Consider the following 11,901-nt stretch of genomic DNA (forward strand, 5'->3'; position numbering starts at 1 on the left):
CTCTTAATCAGTCTTCTTTTGAAATTTACTTTGTCTGCAAATAAGTTTGCTACCCCTGCTTTTTTCTGGGCTCCTGTAGCATGGAGAATTGTTTTCCATCCTTTCACTTTCAGTCTATGGGCTTCTTTTTGCACTAGGTGTGTTTCTTGTATACAACATATTGTTGGGTTTTGCTTCGTAATCCATTCTGCCCATCTATTTCTCTTGATTGGTGAATTTAGGCCATTCACATTGATGGTTATAACTGATATGTATTGATTTATTATTGTCATGTTATTGTCCTTTTGTTGACTCTTTTTAATTTTTTGTCTTCTCCTTTTAGTTCTTGCCTTGGCTATTTTATTTGTTCTGTTGGGCCTCATGGTATTGTGATCTTCATTGTCTTTTTCTAGGATGTTGTTTGAAATTCCTTGTAGTGCTGCTTTAGTATTCATGAAGTTTCTCAAGTGTTCTTTCTCATGGAAGTATCTTATTTCTCCATTCATTTTGAAAGAGAATTTTGCAGAATTCATCAGTCTTGGGTGTAGGTTGTTTTCTTTTAGGACTTGAAATACCTCACTCCAGTCTCTCCTTGACCTGAGGGTTTGTATTGAAAAGTCTGCTGTGATTCAGATGGGCTTTCCTTTGCATGTGATTTGTTTCTTTTCTCTTACTGCTTGTAATGTTTTTGTTCTTCTGTTGGGTTTCTGAGATCTTGATTATTATATGTCTAGGTGTAGATTTTTTTCTTTTTTTTAAATCATGGCTAGTTGCAGTCCTATATGCCTTGCTTATATGTATGTCAAATTCTTCCCCTCTGTTTGGGAAGTTTTCTGTCATTAATTCTGTGAACAGCTTTTTTAACTAATTTGCATTTTTTTCCTGCTGCATCATGGATTCCTATCAGACTTATGTTATTCTTCTTTGCCTCATCTAGGAGTTGTTGGATCGATTTCTCATGCTCCCTTACTGTTTTTAAGAGACCTCTTTTTTCAGGGTCACTGTGAGCCTATCTTCTATATCTGAGATTCTATCTTTGCAATCTTTTATTCTGTTGTGTACACTTTCGATAGAGTTTTTAATCTCCTGGATATCTGTTTGAATCTGTTTAATGGATTCCATTTTTTTTCCTATGTCGGGTGTTCATTGTTTCCATTTCTTTCTTATGCTGGGCTTTCATGGTTTCTTCTATGTTCCTGAGCTCATCTATTTTTTTGTCAGTTTCTGGTCTAGAGTCTCAAATCATGTATTTCATTTTGCTAACCATCTCTATGGTTATCTGGGAAATTATTTCTGTTTTGAATTTTTCTAGAGCTTGATTGATTTGTTTTGTTACTTCCTGTGCTGTGAGTTCTGAGTGTCCTAGAGGTTCACTATCACATTTTTCATCCTCCTTTGCCCTACTGTTTGCCATTGGTGGACTGGAAGTCTGTCTTTCTGACATGCTTAATTGTTTTCTCATCTTTATTTTTGCTGTTGGGTTGCCTTTGATTCAATCTCTGGGTCATTAATTCTTCCTGCTATCCTTGTGTCTCAGCCTTTGATTCTCTAATGATTTATAGGCATTCTCATTTTCATAATTGAGAAAACAACTTATCAAATCAATCCCTATCCTTTATCCCAATCCATACAATCAGGAACACAATAGGATCAATCACCACCCTTTATAGCCAGCCATGCCTCTGCCAAGTGAGTCCAAGGACTGGCACCATCAGGGGATCTGACAGCAGGAGCTGGGGGTTTCTCAGCGGCCCCTGTGTGGCTACCCTCCTGACCCTGGGTCCAGGCAATCAATGGCTCCCACAGGGAAAGGCTCAGCTAGGGGATCAAGCTGGCCTCACAGCAGAGGGGAATCTGAAGTCCAAGCCAGGGTGCTGTGGCAAAACTCCTAAGTGGTGACTATTGAAAGTAGTTTTCCTTTGCTCTTTTTTTCCTTTTCAGAAGAAGTTGCCTTTGACAACATTGGCTCAGTGTTTGATGAGTGAATCTTTTTTAAATACAAAATTATCATTGAAAAAAAACTTTAAGAGCTATACACAAAAAGCTGTATGACAAAGAAATACCTAGTGGTTCAATTAAGTAACAAATAATAAAGGAAAATGATATCCTTGAAGATTTTGTTCAGCAAACTGTAAATTTCTTAAATTTAGGTATTGTTAATATCTGAGAAGAGAGTAGGAATTGAAGAAAGGAGAAAAATAGACCAATTTAGTGTTAGAAAAGAACAAGCAGGTAACAGCACTTGCCTATAATTTCATCACTCTGGGAAGCTAAGGCAGGTGGATTACATTTTGTGTCATACATTATGCCACATTTTGAGTTTCTCATCTTTAACAATGTATCTTATATATGCATTACCATAGAAGAAGAACATAATGAAGTTTGTCAAATGAATAAATTCTTATATATGTGAATCACCATTATTTTCAATAACTTTAATGTATTTTATTGGGAAGATGTATGATAACTAATTCAATAACTTCTTTTTCAGTGGACATTTAATTTATTACCCTATTGAATTTTATTAGCATTATTAGTATAGTTTCTTTGTGTTCTCTTTCTCAATCCCTCTCCTTGTCTGTCTTCTCTCTCTCTCTCTCTCTCTTTCCCTCTCTCTCTCTCCAATACTGTGCTGATCCATATCCGCAACATCAACCTATCTCCCCTTTTAAATTTTTGACTGTCTTGCAAGTTGTCCAGTCTTGTCTCAAACTTATGATCCTCCTGCTTCAGCCTCCTGAGTAGCTGAGATTATAGGCCTATGACATCTTATCCAGGTCTCTCTCTCTCTCTCTCTCTCTCTGTCTCTCTCTCTCTCTCTCTCTCCTCTCTCTCTCTCTCTCTTGTGTTGTCAAATGGACTCAGGGCCTCATGCAAATTAATTTCTTGACTTCATTCTACAGGCCTCAGATTTTACTCACCCTCTATAATGGAAAGTTAGAACTACTCTACCCAGATTTCTCTGGGATATCAAGATGTTAATTACGTTCTCCTAAAATATGTACATGGGAGATATATGGAAAAAAGATAAAAAAACAAAGTTGGTATGATCCCTGATGTATGATGAGTTACATTCCTTGCTGTTCTATTAATGTCTGCTTTTGAAACATTTCATGGTCTGGCCACTCCTTCACTTGGCAAGGGTCTGTTCAGCCCTGGCTCCTCCATCCCCATCTCTGCTGCTACTCCTGCTGGAGTTAGAACAGCTACCTGTCAGCAGCTTTGGAAATTCCTCCTTAGCCCCATGTTACAGATTCATTTCTGTCCTTCCACCCAGAGGAAGGATAGTTACATCTGAATGATACAAATTTTGGAATTGACCAGTCATTCTGGGACACATCACCATTTTCATAGGTGGGTGGCAGCAGTGGTTACCTCACTGTGACCATGCAGTGGCATATTACTTTTGAACCAATAATTTGGCAGCTTCCTTCTCACTGTGAATTTTTAAAGTATGTAATCCTCTACATTAAATTCCTTTCTTCTTGACATTTCTTTCTGAAGCACTGAAGTCTGATTAACCCATCCCTGTTCTCCAGACAAATATCAGTACAACTTTCAAGAAAATGCAGTTATCTAGAGATTTCCACAAATATTCTGAGATGGTGTCCTCCCCAGGCATCTGTGCCATCAAAAAATAAAAAATAAAAAAAAGGCAAATAGAAAAAAAATCAAATACCTAGGATTAAATAAATTAAATACTCATGCTATGCTTTTCTAATGCTTTATCTTAAACCAGTCCTTTGGTAAAAACATTTGGACTGGTCCTTTAATCTTATACACACACACACACACACACACACACACACACACACAAGCACAGAGTCTTATATACTTGCACACATACACTCATAATGATTATTTTTGCTTTATATCTCTGCCACCTGAATCCCATTCTGTTTTTTCTGTACTGAAAAAATTTCTTGAAATACTTGTCTATATTTACTGTTTCTCAATACCGTGGGACTCTCCAATCCATCCCAGTCTAATTTTATCCTTAGGATCACAAAACTGGAGTTGGCAAGATCATCAACAACCTTCATTTGGCTGATAAAAGAATGTATCTCTGGTCTGTCTAATTTGACTTCTTGGAAGCACTGGACGTGATCCATTTCCTGCCCCCATCTTTGATTCCCAAAACACCACGTCCCTTTCATTTTTCCTGTTACCAGTCTGCTTACTCGTTTTCAGTTTCATTTCTTGATTTTTTTGGTGTTTATACTTTCTCCATTTTACTAAGCTTCACAGTTCAATTTCTAAGTCATTTTCTGTCACTTTCTGGTATTTATCTTCCTGAATGTTACAATAGTGAGTTTGAGGTGAATATGACTCCCAACTTTATAGGTGTTTAATACTTTCTTTCTGACTGCTCCAGGTTTGTTTAACCAACTGTCTCTTTGATGTGCCCACCTGGGTACATGTCAAAAGGAATTCATTTCCATGTAAAAATTTGCTTCTCCTTTTCCCCATCCTACTTCAAAATATCATTACTGTGCACCTCATTGTGCACCCCCAACCCTAAAGACACCCTTGTTTCTCTCTTCTCATCTGTCACATCTGCGTTGCCAATAATATATCATGAATCGCTAATTTTGCTGTTTCACTGTCACTTCTCTTTCCCATGTCCTTTAGCTCTCACCTGGACTGCCATAATGACTCTGAACAGCTTTCAGTTCCTTCCTCAATGCAGTTTCAAAACAATAACCAGAACACTTTTAGAAAACATATTTAACCACTTACTACCCTAAATAAAACTTTCCTATGTCCCCTAGAATACTAAGGTACAAATTCCCAAACCTTATTTCCACAACACAACACAACACCCCATGACCTCTGCCAACCTCACCTTCAGTAAGGTTGAGCCAACCTTACTGTTGTCATGCCATTCTCTCACTTAGAACTCTCTTCTTTGTGTTCTTCACTTGGTTCCTTCTTTGTAATCTTTCAGGTTTCTGGTCTACTTCTGCTTCTTCCAGACCATTCATTCTAAAGTTCTGCTAACCAATGCTATTGGTTTCCTTTATAGTATTGGTTAAAATGTGAAATTATTTTTATTATTTTAACTTTTTTATTAACTTCTCACCATAAGAAAAATGAAAATAGAAATTTTAACTATCTTTTTTCTCTCCTCTATCTCCAGAGCCTCATAGAGTACCTGGAACAAAAGCTGTATCCAAAATACATTTGTTAAAAAAATCAAATCTGATATCCATAGCAAAAAATTTTTCTCTTTCATAAAAACAAACAATAGATAATACCAAATAACTCATTTGTAATTCATGAATTTTAATTACTTTTGTCCATCCCTTATGTCTCCCTTGTGTATTGGTTTTCTCCAGTAATGAGTATTCTGTTATAAATATTAAATTTAAAGTATCTCTTATATTAATGAAAATAAGTTCCATTTTATCATTCTCAAAGCTATTGTTAATATGTTTATCTTGTTATTGCTAATAATGTTTTCTTAAATCTCTTATCTGGTGAGGTATTGTACTTCCAGACTAATTTTCTTGTTTGTGAAATAGTCTGTAGTGAAAAAAATCAAAATCTTGAAACTTGATATTAAATTCTATTTCAGTAATTCTGGGTGTAAAGAATGTAAGCTTGGGATTCAGTTTTTACATCTGCTGAATTCAAGATTGCATTAGAAGATTCCCAAAGACCCTTTGAGCCAAATTGTTCCACAATTTTAAGACAAAGCAGAAAATGAGAAACTTGTATGACAAATAGGGGCTAAAACTGAGTAGTAGGTATCAGAAAGATAATGAAAAAAAAAAGTTAGAAGGAAAGTTTAGTCATTATCTTACTACTTCTAAGTCATCTAATAATACCTTGTATTTTATCATCCTGGATTACACTGTGGTTTAGACTATTGCATACTCAAATATTAAGGTAGGTCACCACTGTCAGTGCCAATAACAGTAATAACATTACATAGCACCTTTCATCTTGGGCTCCCAAATCACTTTATAAGCATTAATTAAATCTCAAAACTTTTCTGTGTATTACTGTACCCATTTAACAGAAGGAAAGCTACATCATGTTCCTTTTTAAAATTATAAAGCAAAGCTTCCCTATTTTAAATCAATACACTTCTATACATTAGTATGCTAGTAGAGACCAAGAGTTGAATTTAATGAAAGAGAATTCCTATTTGTGATATTTTCATGTTTGTCAGTTTATGGAGTCAGGCATGGTGTCTGTGAAAACGTGTGGGTGTGTATGTGGAGTATGAGTGCATATGATTATAAGTGTATATAGTCTGTGGGAAAAACTGCAGATGAGTACATGCCTGAATAAATACAAATTTACTCTGTGCTTTGTAGACAAGCAAGTTTTCTTTTTTCTGTTTTAAAAACAAGTTTGACTTCATTGACTAATTCTGCAATTTGGCATTTCCTTCACCATCTTTCATGTTCTTTTCTTCTCTTTCTTTTCTTTCTCTGCCAATCTCAGAGTTCTTACCCCTAGTGTTCTTGCTCATCCCACATACTCCCTTTGGTGCTCTGTATCCTTTACCATGATTTCATTAACTTGCTTCATGCTGATATTACCCAATATTATTCCAAAACATTGGCTGTCTTCCCTAGTATTTCCGCTGACTTGTAGACATTTCTAGGAGGCTGAAGGAGATGAAGGGGGACAAGGAGAGAGAGAGAGGGAGAGGGACAAAGACATTTCTATGAGTCAGTGAAAATATGGATATGGGTATTAAGATAGCTCATCACTATTTTAATCTCAACATTTCTGGGAATACACTTGTTAATTCACTTCCGTTTTCATTTTTATCCTTCTTAGTACAAGCTACTACTACCTAGAAGGCAAACCTAGAAATCCAGGACTTAACTTCCATCGGTATCTCTTGCCTTCTATACTCAATTAGCCAGCCCTGCAAATATTCCATTTTATATTCTTCTAGCTTTTGATTCCTCTTAAAACCCTACTATCACCTTGAAATAGGCTACCGTTATCTTCTGCGTATATTGTGACACAGATTTAATAAATTCTTAAAGCAGATATGAGAGAATGCTTTAGAAAACAATAATGCAATCATAGCTCTTCTGAAATAATGCCTTTCAGTGCCTCCTTTTTACTGTTAGAATCAAGTCCAAACTTTGTAAGATTTTTCAAGATCCTGCATGACCTAACTTCTGCCCAGTATAATTATTACTTGTTAATTATCTTTTTAAATTTTACCAACCATAATTATATATGTATATCATCAGTTTCTTGAACTTGCATGTTTTCTTTCATTCTATTATTTCTATACCTTTCCCACATCTTTTCTTGGCTCTCAGATCAAAAATCATTTCCTCCCAGAAAAGCTTTCTGTGGGGTGTGTGTGTGTGTGTGTGTGTGTGTATCACTTACTATGTAGCAATGTCATTACCTTGGTTTGTCTATATGAATTTTCCTCTAGATTTTAAATTTAGAGAAAATAGATATGATGCTTATTTTTAGAACACTATATACTCAGTGCTGGTACTGTTCTTGACACATAATAGATACTCAGCAAATATTTAGTGAATGGTTGACTAACTCAGTGTGTGACCACACTGTGCTTGTCTAAGTCAGTGAGGTCACTGTTTTAGGTGAAGCTTGTGGGAATAAGAAAGATCTAAGGAAAATGAGTCAGACTCATGTTGCTGTAAATAAACTATGTTGTTCTAAATAATATGAGCAGTGGATCACTTAGTATAAACAGTGCATTTCTAGTAGAGAAATATTTATTATATCCTTTAATCCCCTATTGGATGCCACATGCAGCTTTAAAAGAGGCTGATTTCATGTGTGGCTTGTGAAAATGATCTTGGAGTCTTATTCATCAGTACCCTCATGCAGAGGATGGCCCTGCCTTGGTCACATGCAACTCTCCATAAAAGTGGAAAATTCTTCATCCTGTGGGACCATCTATAGGTCTAGGCCTGGAAATCATAATGCAAAGAAGCCAAGGCACCAGTTCCTGAAGTCAGCATATGACTGTTTTCCAGGTGTGTGATACTGACTGGACTTTTAGGACTGCAAAACTACCAAGGGTAAATCCTTTAGAGAGATGAGAACTGAGTAGAGAAATGTAAGGGCTATGCCCTCCAATTTCATACCAAAGCAACTGGCATGCATGGGAATTGAAAGGCAGCAATTAAGGAGTGATGCCTAGGAAGTCAGTTGTGGACCTCCAAGGTATCTGCAGGTCCTGTTTTATTTGTTCTGGCCATTGAGTTATTTTAAAGTGTATTTGTCACGGCAGGTAGATATATTTTATATAATAGTTTGTCAACTTCCTTTATAGCCTTTATCAAAATCTGTATTACATGGATTTCCAGTTATATTCATGGATAGGCCCCATAATTATCACGGGCTGTCCTGCTACTCAAAAAGTTATTTCTAGAAGATTTTTGCTCTTTTGTAGAACAGTGTGAAACTAATTACTAAAGAGTTTCTTAAATTTTTGATAACTGTCAGTAATATTTTATGCCAATACTGAAATATATTTCAGTTATACCCCAGAGCAATCATAATACCATAATATAGAAAATCATCATGACATAGGTTGCATTTTTCTCCTGAATTAAAGATAATGAAAGCATTTCAGAAAAGTTTTTGTTGCTGATTTTGGTAGGAAAAGAGATTGTAGATAATTTAAATCATATCCTGTATTTTGTTTTATTTTTATTCCTCTTGTTATAGGATTGTCATGTTTTAGCAGCTTCACATCATTTCAAAACTACATGGAAAAAATTCTTGCTTACTGTTTTTCTCTGATTAATTTTTTTGGTACAAGGCTGTTACATATTTTTGAGGCATCCGATAAGAAGTCTATTTTTTTTTCTTTCTGGTCCTGGGGATCAAACTCAGGACCCAGTGCTTGTGAGGCAGTTGTGGTGCCATTGAGCTAAATCCTCAGCCCGAGAACTCTATAAATATTAACTAATTTAGGCCTTTACAACACTTCGATGCAGGTATGACTATCCATTCTGCAGCTGAGAAAACATTGGTGAAAAGAATTAAGCAAGTTTCTCAGCATGCAGTCACTACCATATTTTTCAGAAAGAACAGAGCAAGAACTCAAACACTAGCAGTCTAATTCTAGCGATGCAGCCTCTAGGCACTATTCTGTTGCCTATAAAAGTGTTTATGCCTTAAGGACAGGGATGGGGCTTCATTTAAAAATAAGAATGATAAAATGTGAATTTTAGTAATTAAGGTCATTAAAGGGGCAATTGCTGACTGTATTTTTGCACTGTGTGCTTTAGATTCTTGAAAATTTCTAATATATTTTATGAATATTTTATTTTGTATCTTAGAGGCAAAATGTTTTGATCAAGAAAGAATACATGCTACTATATTGTTTTAAAATTTTCCTGTTTCTGAAAATTTATTTCCCTGAAAGTTTACAAGACAAACAATTTGCTTGAGTTTTAAAAAGATATTTCCTTCATCCCACTTGAAGGGCTAATAAAGATGTAAGTCCAACTGGCAAAATGACAGGGGGTGTTGCTTTCATTTTTTTTTTTTTTAGGAAAACCATATGAGTTATATTTTAAGGAATTTATCACAATACAACTACACTTAAATATTTCCTATTTTAACTTACCATTACTGCCAAGATTTAATGTTTTTATTTACAAATAATAGCAGCTCTAGCAGACAACTGAAGCTCACATCAAAAGTGTAAACTAATAAATACATTTCAATTTCCTTGACAAAAATGAATCTATTTAGCCAAAATAAACAAATCTGAATGGGGCAAGTAATACTGACATGGTTTATTTCCATAGATGTGCTCATTTCTATTGAAAATTGAGATAGTCAAAATTTATCCTTAATAGGAAAACTATGATTTCTATGCAGTGAGCTGCATGATATTATTTCCTTTTTCTATGTAATAATTACTTCACATTCCAATAAAGCTTCAAAATGTCTGTTCTGCAACTTGTGTGTTTAATTGCTTCTAAAGGAATAATATCTAAGGGTATGTAATAGGCATTCATGTATTTAAGTATACAAAAAAAGCTATTTTACATTATATGACCTCATTTTGTAACCCAATAACTAAAGAAAGTGTGTTTTGAATTTCCAGTACAATATAAATGGCATTTCATAATCTATAGAGTAAGAAATATTCTTGAATATTAAGATGGTTTCTATATTTTCTCCCAAGATAAACACAGAAGAATATTATTTGGCCTAGATCAGTTCCCTTTATATAAATTAGACTGGAAAATTGCATCAGCTTTACTTAGAAATATACACAAGAGAGATACTCTGATTATTGAGGTCATGCCCGTGACTATAGCAGAGACTTAAAAACCAGTCTCATAGTTAGGAGCTTTGTATGGAAAGTAATTAAACTTAACCAAAATTAGGAAAAATTATAGATAAAAGCTAAAAATCTTCTGTATCCAATAACAATACATAAAGATAAAAGTAAAGTATATTTTCTTTGAAAAGGATCTTTCATCAATATGAATACTATAGTTATATTTCTTTCTTTATTCAAAAAGTATTATTTTTTAAGTGTTTAGGAAGGCAAACACTTACTTCCCACCCTAGTGTGGGAAGGACAGGACACACACATGTGCATACACACACACACACACACACACACACACAGTTCTCCCTAAACACATAGAAATAAATTTCCTGACATTTTCTTCTAGTTTTAATTTTAATGTGGGCATTAGATAATTTTTAAAAGGGAGTATTTAGACTAATGGATCCCATGCATTTGGATCTCAGCAAATCGTCTTGCATGGGAGTGTATGTGCCTCTGTGTGTGTGTGTGTGTGTGTGTGTGTGTGTGTGTGTGTGTGAAAAGTGGGTCACCATCTTTGTTAACTAAAGCTATAAAAAAGACAAAAATTAAATATTCTATTACAATATCACCACCATTTCATTGCTGGTAAATGGATATTGAACATCAAGAAGAAAAGACACAGTCTTAGAATATTAACACTCACTAAAAGGAAAACTTACAAGTTTACACTGTTGACTGCTAGAAAAGAGAAAAAACATTTTTTGTGCTTATCTTTGGTTTCATGAATTGGAAAATCATATTTAGCCTTCTATCCTAAAACAAAAATTATCTCTAATTCTTGCTTGGTCTCTCTCTTTATTCACTTATTCTTTCAATTTATAAATAGTTATTAGACTATTTATGTGTTTAAAAATGTGTAGGCACCAGGAATCCACACTGATCAAGAGAGAAAGTATTCTTGCCTTCATGAAGCTTAGTTCTGATGATACTTACTAGAAAATCACATGGGTTCTACCACCTTTGTATACATTTCCAGTGTGTCTACCTCTCTATCCCTGTTGTCACCAGCACCGTCTGCTTTCTGTTACTGTAAAGCCCCCTGAGTTTGTTTCCAGGATTCTATTTGTTCCTGCACTCTCACCTAAGTCTATGCTCAACAAAACAAGACAGAATTCTTTCAAATCTGTAGCAGGCTTTCTAGTCTGCTGCATTATTGAAGCCAGTGGGTTCTGGCCCCTTCTTACCTCTTCAAACACCCCACCTTTCTCTAAAATTAAGCTGCGCTGACTGTCTTTCTGTTATTTATGCGTTCCACATTTATTCCTGTTTCAGATTCTTTGCATTAGATCTTTTCTTGCCTTTTCTTGGATACATAGGAAGCAACAACAACAAAATCCCACTAAAATGTTGCAGAGAAATAATACAGATAAAAAGAAACAAATAGAGGGTAGTTTCTGGTTTGGTTACATCACTGTCTCCTTCAGGGTATGCCTGGACTTACATTCTAGTGGGGAAAGACAAACAAGTGCAACAAATGAGTAAAACACATTATCTACAAAATGGTAATAGCCTGATGGAGACAGTCTGAAGAAACGGGACAGGGGACAGAATGAAGAAGAATGTTCAATTTTAATTAGTTACACAATACTTACTTAATGAATATT

The 11,901-nt window shown here is 35.0% G+C and overlaps 1 non-coding gene across 1 annotated transcript; it reads right to left on the reverse strand.

Annotated features, from left to right (window-relative positions):
• Window positions 1-9,352: 9,352 nt before the first annotated feature.
• Window positions 9,353-9,475, reverse strand: LOC117285169. Its single transcript, XR_004516136.1, has one exon. It is a non-coding gene; the product is annotated as a small nucleolar RNA SNORA27 (small nucleolar RNA).
• Window positions 9,476-11,901: the final 2,426 nt, after the last annotated feature.

The sequence above is a fragment of the Fukomys damarensis genome, unplaced genomic scaffold (assembly GCF_012274545.1).
Source record: "Fukomys damarensis isolate Sample0158 unplaced genomic scaffold, DMR_v1.0_HiC HiC_scaffold_6, whole genome shotgun sequence".
NCBI classification, from domain to species: Eukaryota; Metazoa; Chordata; class Mammalia; order Rodentia; family Bathyergidae; genus Fukomys; species Fukomys damarensis.